Here is a 12,323-nt window from a genome sequence, read left to right as displayed (position 1 = left end):
AATTATCATACAGGCTCAATCCTGTGTGAGCTGCAGAGTTAACTGCAGCCAAAGATCTCAAGGTGACACTGGGCTTGCAATCTGTGTGTTTGATACAGAAAGAAGTCCTAACCCACCCATAGCCGGTAGGCTAAAAGTAACTGAGCCATTCCCTTCCTTAATGAGCCTTACTGCAATTGGAGTCCTCGTAAGATGGTATCCTGAAAGCAAATGGAACTTGAGTTTGTAAATTTATAATTTTGAAAGCCAATCAAAATGTGTATAACTAATGAATTAAATTTATCATGCCCAACAGAAGGAAAGATTGAGTAACTGTGGAAGCTACTTCTGCTGTACTGGCTGTTCTTGTGTTGGCTTGTTGTTGTGATTTTTGAGACAGGGTCTCACTAGGTAGCCCAGGCTGGCCTGCAACTCACAGAGATCTGCCTGCCTCCGCTTGCACAGTACTAGAATAAAAGTCACCACACTCAAGCCCAGCCTTCTCCCCACCCCCACCTGTTAGAATTCTGCCCTTACTCCAGCTGCATGACCATACATGCCCAGTTCAGGAGTTAAGCAAAGGGTCTTGCGTCTTACATCATCAATGTGTGCTGGTGATCACATTTTGGGCGTGGTCACACAATCTGTACTTGCAGGGTGTGGCTTTGTAAGCCCATCTGCGACTTAAAGAGCCGTGACTCAGGCTCCACCCTCTCTCTCTCTCTCTCTCTCCTTCCCTCCTTCCCTCCCTGTTCTGCTCTCTCTCCCCTCACCATCTCCCCCCTCTCTGCATGCTTTCTGCCCCAGGCCTGGTTCCCTTGTCTTCCCCTCCTCCTAATAAAGCTCTGAAACTAATACTGGATACTGGGTTCTGCTGTGACTGTGACCTTCCCAAGTGGTAACCAGCACTGCTACCAGTGCCTTTTATCATTCATTTCACCAACCCCTTCATATTTTAAGACAGGATCTCACTAAATTTCCCAGGAAGACTGAATTTGTGAACCTCTTGCCTCATCCCTCCATGTAACTGGAATTCCAGGCCTGTGCTACCAGGTCCTGTTCTGTGTTGATTTCTAATTCTTAAACCAGCTGAGACAAGAGCCTTGCAAGAATTTATCCCATAGTCTCTCTTTTCTTTGGATACAAGCTAACTCAGGCTGGCCTGGAACACAATAAGTAATGAAAATTGGCCTTGAAATGTTTTTAGCTAGCTGTGGTGGCTCGTGTACCTTTAACCCCAGCACTGGTTGTTGGTTAAGCAGCGGTGCTTGTGGCTGGCCACCGCCCATGGTGGTCATGCCAACAGAGGAGAGTGCTGGATGTATCGGAAGAGTCACGAGCCATGGTTACCTTTCTAGAGCTTTATTGGGAGAGAAAGAGAGAGAGAGACTGCGTGGAGCAGGGAGAATACAGAAGGAGAGAGTGTGGAAAAAGAGAACACAGAGAGATCAGCCCGCTTTTTAGGCTGGGACGCCGTCGCAGGCTGGTGACATAATAAATAAGGACATAATCCTTATATCAGTGAGGCAGAGAAAGGAAGATCTCTGAGTTCAAGACCATCTGGCTCTACAGGTAGCTCCAGGATAACCAGGGGTATGTGAGAGAAAAACTTTTTAAAAATAAATTACATGGCTGATGTGTAAAATTAAAACACAAATATAATAAATAAAAAAGGAGAAAAAAATAAAAATTAATGAATTAAAAACATTTTATGCGGGGCGGTGGTGGTGCATGCCTTTAATCCCAGCACTCAGGAGGCAGAGCCAGGTGGATTTCTGTGAGTTTGAGGCCAACCTGAGCTACCAGGTGAGTTCCAGGAAAGGCGCAAAGCTACACAGAGAAATCCTGTCTTGAAAAACAAAAAACAAAACAACAAAAAATTTTACATGTATGTGTGTTCCTGGTGCCCAAGGAGGCCAGAAAAAGGCATTCAATCCCTACAACTAGGGTTACAGACAGTTGTGAGCTGCTGTGTGGGCAATGGAAACGAGGGACTTGGGTCTTCTGAAAGAGCAGCCAGTGCTCTTAACCTCTGAGCCATCTCTCCAGCCCAACCTTGAGTTCTCTGTGTGTGTGTGCATGCGTGTGTGTATGCGTGCGTGTGTGTGTGTGTGTGTGTGTGTGTGTGTGTGTGTGTGTGTGTGTGTTCTGGGGACATTGTGTTTAATGGTAAAGTTTAGCACACTCCAGCACCAGGACTGTCACAGAGTGGAAGCAGCCGGTACGGCTTGGTGACTCCACAGAGCTTCACAGTGAAGAGGAAGAAGAGCTTCATGGCCTCAGACAGCACAAAGCCCAGAATGGCATTGGAAAAAAGCTGCTGCTTGAGAAATGGCCTCCTGGCTCAGGCAATAATCACACTACCAAACACCATTCCAATGCCAGCCCTGCCAGGCCCAGACCCAGCTACGCCAACTGTGGCAGCCCCAGCACCAACTTGGCTGCTGTGGTAATGTCCCAGGGAAACAACACTGGTTAGGAACTCGCTGGCCAGCTGGAGAGGGGAGCTGCTGCAGGGAGGCTGTTTGGATGGGGCCTCTGTCTGCTCAGGAGGGAAGCAGACAGGAGCCTGATTAGAGCCCTGGTACAGGAGTGGATCAGAACTGGAGAAAAAAGCAGTGCCTTGGTGTCTGCATTTTCTCTTTCTTTTTGGTTTTGTTTCTTGAGACAGGGTCTCTGTGTAGTTTTGGTACCTGTCCTGCATTTTCGGTAGGCACTCCTACTCCCGTGAGACCCCTCCTCAGGCCACAGCACTCTCCCTACTCCTAACCTTGAATACTTTTTTTTCTTTCTATTTTTCAAGATGTGATTTCTCTGTGCAGCCCTGGCTGTCCTGGAACTCACTCTGTAGACCTGGCTGGACTTGAACTCAGAGGTCTGCCTGCCACTGCCTCCTGAGTACTGGGACTAAAGCAGTATGCCGACACCCCCTTGAATTCTTAATCCTCCTGCCTCTACCTTGGACTGGGGATTGAACCCATGGCCTCATGCATGGTAGGCAAGCACTCTACCAACTGAGCCACAACCATAACTGTTAGTTATTTTGGTGCTCTTACCCTGTGAGGAACACGTCCCGAACATGACAGATCCACAGAAGAGCTGTTTATTAATACAGGATAGAAAGAGACAGACGTGACAGGCCACGTGGGACAAGAAGAAGAGAAGGGAAGAGACCTGTGCAAAATGGTGCTGGCTTTTTAAAGAGTGGGCCGTGCGTAGATTACATGGCCCCGCGCACCCTACCGTGTGGGCATGTTGTGACTTCCTATCAATAACCCAACAGTCTTAGTCTGTGTCCCTCTCCCCTCTCTTTCTCCCAGAAATATATCATGGCTTTACTGTAGAAACTCCTAGTGGGCAAAGTGTGAAACCAGGTCAGCACACACAGTGCAATCATAGGTACTGGGGCATCCCTGTGGCCTGGTGGCCCTGTGCTGCTGATCTTCCAGCACGTCGCCAGACCCCTTCAACAAAAATCTTCTCCTTGGGTCTGCCACTGGCCATAGGAAAGACAGACTTTCAGAATGCATCTCATCACACAGCCCTCGCTAGTACCTCTGAGTCCCTTAGATGTCCCCCCCAGTTCGCAGGCTCTAAGGAGAAATCTGGGAGTGGTCTGCTCAGTAGGGCCTCCCATTGCTGTGGAGGGACCACAGGCTGCTTTTCCATGTTTCTCTGAGACAGCCTGTGAAGGGGAGGCAATTGTCTCTGGTGCCTGTTCCCAGCTACACCACAGGCACCAGGCTGTCTGACACCAGGGGTGGTGGAGGCTTCTGGGCCAGCACTCAGATCCATGGTATGTGCCAACATCAAGGTCCTGAGAAGACCATGTTCCCTGGCTTTCTTTCTTTCTTTCTTTCTTTCTTTCTTTCTTTCTTTCTTTCTTTCTTTCTTTCTTTCTTTCTTTCTTTTCTTCCTTCCTTCCTTCCTTCCTTCCTTCCTTCCTTCCTTTCTTTCTTTCTTGGGGGCTGGGGGGGGGGAGGTTCAAGACAGGGTTTTTCTGTATAACTTTGATGCCTGTCCTCCTGGAACTTGCTCTGTAGCCCAGGCTGGCCTGGAACTCACAGAGATCCACCTGCCTCTGCCTCCCGAGTGCTGGACTAAAGGAGTGCACTACCGCTGTCCCGAGTTCCCTGGCTTTCCTGTCAGTCTTTAGGCTTCACATGGGCCGGTAGATATTGCTCAGAAGGCACTTGTGATGGCACAGATAGACCAGAGCTTGGACTTTCCCACAGTGTGGCTTATAGATGGGGGCGCGCGGGGGGGGGGGGGGGACAACTGACTAGAAAAACATTTTGTTCTGTTTGTATGAGGAGCTCATGAAGCCCAGGGTGGCCTCAAACTTGCTATGAAGCTAAGAAGGACCTTGAACTTGTGATTCCTCAGCCCTCACCTCCTAATGCTGGCATTATAGATGTGCCATGGCATTGGTTTATGCAGTGTGAGGGAAGGGGAATGGGGTTCTGTGTTAGGCAAGCTTTCTACTATTTCTACCAACTGAGAGCCACATCCCCAGCCACCTCTAGCAGTGGTACTCTCATGGTGCGTCACTCCTTTGTGGGAGTCAACTATCTTGATGGTTGTGGTGGAAGTTAACTTAGGAATAGCACCATAAAGGTTCTGACATTCTTCCGAGCCCAGATATGTCCAGGGTTCATGCTCATAAAGGGAAATGGGAAGGGAGGGGTTTTAGTTACTTCTCTATTGTTATGACAAAACACCACGACTGAGGCAGGCAAGTTATAAAAGAAAGCATTTAATTGGGGGCCCATGGTTCCACAGGCTTAGAGTCCATGGCCATCACGGCAGGGAGCATGGCAGCAGGCAGGTATGGCGCTGGAGAAGTAGCTAAGAGCTCATATCAGATCCACAAGCACAAGGTACACACTACAAGTGACACCCTCAGTGAAACACCTAAACTTTTCCAAACACTTCCACCAACTGTGGACTAATATATGATGCTATGGGGGCCGTTCCCATTCAAAACACCCCAGGGGTTTTTACTGGTTGGTTCCTGTCAAGTTGGCACAAACTAGAGTCTTCAGGGAAGAGGAACCTCGATTGAGGAATTGCCTTCTTTAGACTGGCTTGCAGGCAAGTTTGTGGGGCTTTGTCTTGATCAGTGATGGACGTGGGAGGGCCCAGCTCGCTGTGGGCGGTGCCAGCCCTGGGCAGATAGCCCTGGGCGGCAGAAGGAAGGAAGTGGAATGAGCCGTGAGGAGTCCGCACTTCTCCAGGGACTTCCTTCTGATGATGGGCTGTGAGCTGAGCTGCAAGCTGAAACAAACCTCGCCCACTAAGTGGCTTTTGGTCTTGGTCTTTACGACATTAACAGAGAAGTAAACAAAGACAGGAGGGTAGCGAACTGTCATCTTCTTCCGCTCCGCCCCGCCCCACCCCCGCCCCGCAGTGGCTTTGGTGCGAGCTTGAACTCCACAGATCCCTCTGCAGGACAAGCATAAACTAGCAGGGTCAGTACTCCGGTCTCCTTCTTGACCCAGCTGGTTTCTTCTTAAAACCGCGTTTGGGAACGGTAGCAGTTATTCATGAGCCTCCAGGTGAATCACAAAATCTTTGTTTTCTTGCCTGCCCAGAATTTATTGCCCTCTCCCTTCTCAACAGAATCCTAAGAGCTAGCCACCCCTCCTCCACCCGTCTTCTTCTAGCCCCGTGGAGTCCAGTTGGAGCACAGGAGAAACTCAGCTGAGCCAATAGAAGCCTGCCCAGATAGTTCTTGGAGCTGCTATTGGCTGAGGCATTTTCTCTCCGTTGGTTACTGGAAAAGGAGTCCCGAACCAGTTTGTAGAGAGAGTTGCAGAACAGAAGCCAAGTAGGGAGAAATGGAGACCTGAAAGTCTCTGGTTCAGCTAGGCCTCACAGAGCCTTTTTTTTTTTTTTTTTTTTTTTTTTTGAGACAGGGTTTCTCTGTAGCTTTGGAGGCTGTCCTGGAACTCGCTTTGTAGACCAGTCTGGCCTCGAACTCACAGAGATGCACCTGCCTCTGCCTCCCGAGTGCTGGGATTACAGGCGTGCGCCACCACCGCCTGGCATGGAGCCTTTTTAAAAAAGAAAAAAAAATTGTGGAGGAGGGACGCAAGTGAACGTGGAATCAGAGGACAACTTGCAGAAGTTTGCAGATTCTGGGGATTGAACTCTGCTTGTCAGGCTTGTCGGCAAGCGTCTTTATCCACTAAGCTATCTCAATGGGCCGACTATTTTGTTTAATCGACCTTAGAGGAACATAGACTTTGTAGCAAAAATGCTCTGCTCAGCCATGCTTCCAAGAAATGATCCGTCTGCTAAATCCATTTGTCATGGCTGAGTGATTGATAGACTGGACTCGGCCTCTGGATCCAAAGAGAAGCAGATTCAAATTACAACGCCACTATTTACCAGCTGTGGCACTCTGGGGCACTCAAGTCCGAAAATTGGATAATTGATCACCTGGTCTCTGTCTGGCTGATGGTAGAAAGCCTGCCGCCCACTAGTGGGAAAATAAACCCAGAATCCTAATTTACCACTGTAATCTGAGTGTAGACAAAGTACCTGACTTTCAGCATAGCTGTATTAAATACTTTTTTAAAGATTTATTTATTTTATGTATATAAGTGGTCTATCTGCATGTACAACTTTATGCCAGAAGAGAGCATCAGATCCCACTTTAGATGGTTTTGAGCCACCATGTGGTTACTGGGAATTGAACTCAGGACATCTGGAAGAGCAGCTGCTTTGTTGTGGAACAGAATGTTTGTTTGACTATGCAAAGATGTATTGCACTTGTTAGTGTTGCAGAATAATTGTTTAACTACGTAAAGATGTTGCATTTGTTTATGCTGCATTTGTTTAACTATGTAAGGATGTGTTGCTGTTTCATTTTGCCTGCCTAAGGCACCTGATTGGTCTAATAAAGAGCTGAACAGCCAATAGCCAGGCAGAGGAGAGATAGGCAGGGCTTTCGAGCAGAGAGAAAAGGGGAACTGAGGGCCCAGCAAGGGGGGAGGCAGTGGCAAGGGGGAGGTGGCAGCAAGTGTGTGGGAGTAGCTAGCCAGCCAGACATGGTAGTAGCAGGAAAGCAGGATGGACATTAAGTAGTTGAGGTAAACGGCAGCACATAGATTAATAGAAGTGGATTAAGTTAAAAAAATGCTGGAGGAAAAAAAAAAAAAAAGCCAGGTGGTGGTTGCGCATGCCTGTAATCCCAGCACTTGGGAGGCAGAGGCAGGCGGATCTCTGTGAGTTCGAGGCCAGCCTGGGCTACCAAAGTGAGTTCCAGGAAAGGCACAAAGCTACACAGAGAAACCTTGTCTTGAAAAACAAACAAACAAACAAACAAAATGCTGGAGAGATGGCTCAGTGGTTAAGAGCACTGACTGTTCTTCCAGAGGTCCTGAGTTCAATTCCCAGCACTCACATGGTGGCTCATAACCATCTGTAATGAGATCTGGTGCCCTCTTCTGTGTACATAATAAATAAATAAAATCTTTTTTAAAAAAATGCTAGCTAGGGCTGGGCGGCAGGGCACATACCTTTAATCCCAGCACTTTGGAGGCAGAGCCAGGCAGATCTATGTGAGTTTGAGGCCAGCCTGGTCTACAGAGCAAGATCCAGGTCAGGTACCAAAGCTACACAGAGAAACCCCATTTTGAAAAGAAAAAAATGCTAGCTAGAAACAAGCCTAAGCTAAGGCCATTGAGCATTCATAATTAATGAGTCACCATATCATGATTTGGAGGCTGGCAGTCCACGAAAGCCTGCTATAGTGATCTTAACCAATGAACCATCTCTCCAGCCCATATATATGTTTTCCGAGACAAGGTTTCTCTGTGTAGCTTTGCACCTTTCCTGGAACTCACTCTGTAGCCCAGGCTGGCTTCCAACTCACAGAGATCCGTCTGCCTCTGCCTCCCGAGTGCTGGGATTAAAGGCATGGGCTACCACCGCCCAGTGTTCCTAAATATTTTTACAGTTTTTTGCTGTTTGGGAAAACACACAGGGCTTTCTTTTTTCTTTTTTGTTCAGTGCTGGGGAATTCACAATCAACCCCAGTGACCCACACATGCTAGGCAAGCACTGTACCATTGGTCTGCACCCAGACTCGGTGGGCAGGAGTGAAGGACAGTTCACTGTGATGGTGAAGCAGTTTTATTATAGAGGCTGGGGATGAAGCTCAGTTGAGTGCTTACCTAGCATGCAGGAAGCCCTTGATTTGATGCCCCCAGCACTGCATGAACATGGTGGTGCAGCACTGGGGAGGTAGAGGCAGGAGGATCAGTTCAGGGTCAAGGACCTGAAATATTAGCATTTAGAAATCCCAGGCAGTGGATCTCTGAGTTCAAAGCTAACCTGGTCTATATAGTGAGTTCTAGGTCAGCCAAGGTTACATAGTAAGACCTTGTCTAAGAAAATAAAGCCTTATAGAAAGCCAGGTTTGCACATGTGTAATCCCAGCACTTGAGGCCAGCCTGGGCTATACAGAAAAACCTGATTGAGCCTTATAATCCCCTAAAAAACAGTCTTAATCAACAAATTTGAATTTCTGTATTTCTGAATTTATTCATTTATTTGCACTGACCATGTGCCTGTCAACATGGAAGGAAGATGCTTGGGTTAAATTTCTACCTCTGCCTGGTTCCTCTTGGTCAAACCCTGTGAGTCTAGTTTTGGGATGAAAGGCTAATGTTTACTTCAGAGTGTAGTTCAGCATGATGGTCTGCAATCCTAGCACTCAAGAGGCTGAGGAGGGTAGATTACGAAGTTCAAGGCCTGCCCGGACTAAATAGTTCCAGGTCAGCCAGGGATACACCATAAAAGACTGTCTCAAATAGTAAAACAACAATGAGGAGGAAGAGGAGGAGGAGGAGGAGGAGGAGGAGGAGGAGGAGGAGGAGGAGGGGAAAGAAAAAGAAAGAAGCAAAAAAGAAAAAGAAAGAAACAAAAAAGAAAAAGAAAGAAACAAAAAAGGAAAAGAAAGAAAATAAAGAAAAAGAGGAAAGGGGAGAGGAGGGATGCAGAGAAAAAACGGACATTTGAAACCCAAAGGGGAAGGCTAGAGAAGAGAGCTTCATGAAGTCGGCAGGCAGTAGCTATTCTGGGCTGTTTGTCCTTCCCAGCCTCTTCTTGGATCAGACCCCAGCCACACTTTGCTTTGGGGATGTTCTTCCTCTGCTGGGCTGAGCTGAACTTGAACTGCTTCCGTTCTCCTTAAATATCCTTTCCTCTGGACAGGATGTTCCCAACCAGCCCAAGACACAGTGGCCCTGCTCAGCCAGGCTAACTTTAGTTTGCTATTTTCAGCCAGAATTTGCCCTGGGCATATCATCCACACCGAGTGCTCTTTCCAGGTGGGACAGTTCTTAGGTGATCCACCAGGATTGTGGGACACAGATGTTTAGTTTCAACAGGACAATCATCACACTCCTTTAATCCCAGCATTTAGGAGTCTGAGGCAGGAGTCACCCTGATTTTGAGGTCAGGTTAAGCAACATAGTGAGATTCTGTTTTAAAAAGCCGAAACCAGGGACTGCAGAGATGGCTGAGAGGTTAAGAGCATAGGCTGTTCTTCCGGAGAAGCCAAGTTGAATTCCTAGCACCCACATGGCAGCTCACAGCCAGCTGTAACTACTGTCCTAGGCAATCTGACTCTTCTGGCCTCTGTGGGCACGACAGGCATGTGTGTACAGATACACATTCAGACCAACATGCATACACATAAACACATACACATCACTGGGCAGGCCTGACAGCACTTGTCTGTAATCCTAGCACTTGGAAAATGAAGGCAGAAGAATCAGGAGTTCAAAGCCAGCCTTAGCTACATACAGATTTTAGGCCAGCCTGAGCTATGTGAGAGCCGGTCTCAAAACAAAAAACAAAAAAACAAAAAAACAAAAAAAAAATTGATTTGTGGAACTGGAGGTGCAGGGGAAATTCTAGCTTCAGACAGTATGGAATCAAGGATCGTCATGACCTTTACCCTCGGCTCAAGCTCAACAATGCAGGATGACTAGCAAAACACAATACCTTCGTCTAGCATTCTCACTGACCCTCACACTGGGTCATGGCTGGGACACTGTAGCCCTGTCGTTGACCAGACCTGACTTATTCACATGCCTACACATCTCTAACAGTGGCACTTTTGATTTGCAGTACTTGGTGACTTCTGTGTTCTCCAAATTCCCATCACGGCCAATTTCAAATTAATTATGTCATATCAAATCATTTCAAAAAGCCCCCAAATGGCACATCTCTGGCTCAAGGGCTGGGATTCCACCTCATACATTCCATTCAGGCTGAGTCTGGAGGAAGCCATTTCTCAAAGGAAAATCGGGGCAGGAATTGTATCAGCACAGGGGCATGGTGAAGACAGGGTATGTCTGTCAATCACGCTGCCGGCTCCCATTTACTAAAGGAATCCCAAAGGGGTGCAATGGGTAGATCATGTCCCCCTGCAAGCGAGCCCAGGAAACAGTCCTCAGTGCAAGTGCTTGAGAGTACAGGTGTGGGTTCACCAGGGCTCCTTGCTTTGGAATGGACCTGTGCCAATTGTACGACTGTAAAATGGACAGAGGCTGAAAGTTTATTTTCTCTCTTAATAAATTTTGGTGTCAGGCTGGAGAGATGGCTCAGCAGTGAAGAGCACTGACTGCTCTTCCCAAGGACCTGGGTTCAATTCCCAGCACCCACATGATAGTTCACAACCTAATTCCAGTCCTAGAGGACCCAACATTCTCCTCTATAGGCACTGCACATACATGGTACACAGTGATACAGGCAGGCAAAACATCCACACATAAAAATAAATAAATATTTTTTAAAAAGAAACTGAAATCAGTTAAAAAATAAATTTTGGATAAAATTTAAAAAATAAACAAATTTTGGGATGTGTGGTGTGGTGTGTGTGTGTGTGTGTGTGTGTGAGAGAGAGAGAGAGAGAGAGAGAGAGAGAGAGAGAGAGAGAGAGAGAGAGAGAGAGAGAGATCTATGAGTGTGGGCATATGCATGGAGGTCAGAGTCAATTTCAGGATTTGGTTCTCTCTATCCATCATGTGAATTCTGGGCATCAAACTCAGGTCATCAGGCATGGTAGTAAACACCTTTATCCAGTGTGCCATCTTGATAGCTCTAGTCTTGAACTCTTGGCCTTCTTGTCTCTAGTTCCTATGTTCTAGGATTACAAGCATGCACTATCAGGCCCAGCTCTGCAAATTCAATCTCTTGCTCATGCCTTTTCTTGCCTTCTTCATTTCTGTCACTTGGAAATATAGCAACAGGGTTCTCCCCACCCAGATGTCTGCACTTTGATGTGGCTCTTCCCAGCCTCCAGAACCATAGAAAATAAATGTGTTTACACACACACACACACACACACACACACACACACACACACACACTGTAGCCCCGGACAGCTTGTTTTCTTTAAATCACCCTGCTCCTGGTATTCTGCTATAGATCCAAAATGGTCCAAAGTCAGGGGTCACCTTAACGTCTTAGGACAATGAGTCTTTATTCTCATGTTCCTGGATCTCATCTGCAGACACAGGCTGGGCAGCTCTGCAGGTGATCTGGGCTGACCTGAACATTCCTAATCCTTCTTGGGCTAGTGGCTACCTGGGGTATGTCCTTCTGAAGGTGACTGTGGAAACTCCAGGAACAAAGTTAAATTATGTAAGCAGGGACTGGGGGCAGACCTCAGTGGTTGAGCACTTGCATGTGCAAGGCCCTGGGACGATGCCCAGCATCAAAAAATTCCAAAGCCAAAACAAACGAACATCAGGAACTCTGGGAGCCCAGGGCAGGCTCTGCTCACAGGACATTTGTTAATATCGAATGGGCCAAAGCAAGTCCTACAGCCAAGCTCAACATGGATGGGAGGCACAGTGCATTCCTTCCGTAGCTGGAGTCCTGGGAGGTACTTGGCATTCACAGGTTTGATGAAAAACCATTACATACATTCTTGATGATATTCTGAAAATCTTTGTTTACCTAATGCCCTGTAGATATTCTTCTAAGTCATTAGATGTAGGTTTACTCTGTCCTTTAAAAAAAGTTTTTATTGCATTTTATTTAGTTATTGTGGTGCCTATGTCACCGCATGCATATAGTGGTTGGAGGACAACTTTGGGATTGGGTTCTTCCTTCCACCATGTGGGTCCTGGGGATTGAACTCAGATCCTCAGCCTGTGCAGCACTGCCCACTGAGCTGTCTCCTCAGCCCCATCATTCTTTTGAGCACTGGCATAAAATTCTTCAGTATAAACACACCAGAGTTCATAGATCATTCCATCCCGTGACTTAGCTAAAGATGGGTAGAGGAGGTTGGGTATTTAGCTCAGTGGTAGAGTGCT

The sequence above is a fragment of the Onychomys torridus genome, chromosome 4 (assembly GCF_903995425.1).
Source record: "Onychomys torridus chromosome 4, mOncTor1.1, whole genome shotgun sequence".
Taxonomy (NCBI): domain Eukaryota; kingdom Metazoa; phylum Chordata; class Mammalia; order Rodentia; family Cricetidae; genus Onychomys; species Onychomys torridus.
The sequence above is the reverse complement of the archived record's forward strand: the minus strand, read 5'-3'. Positions refer to the sequence as shown.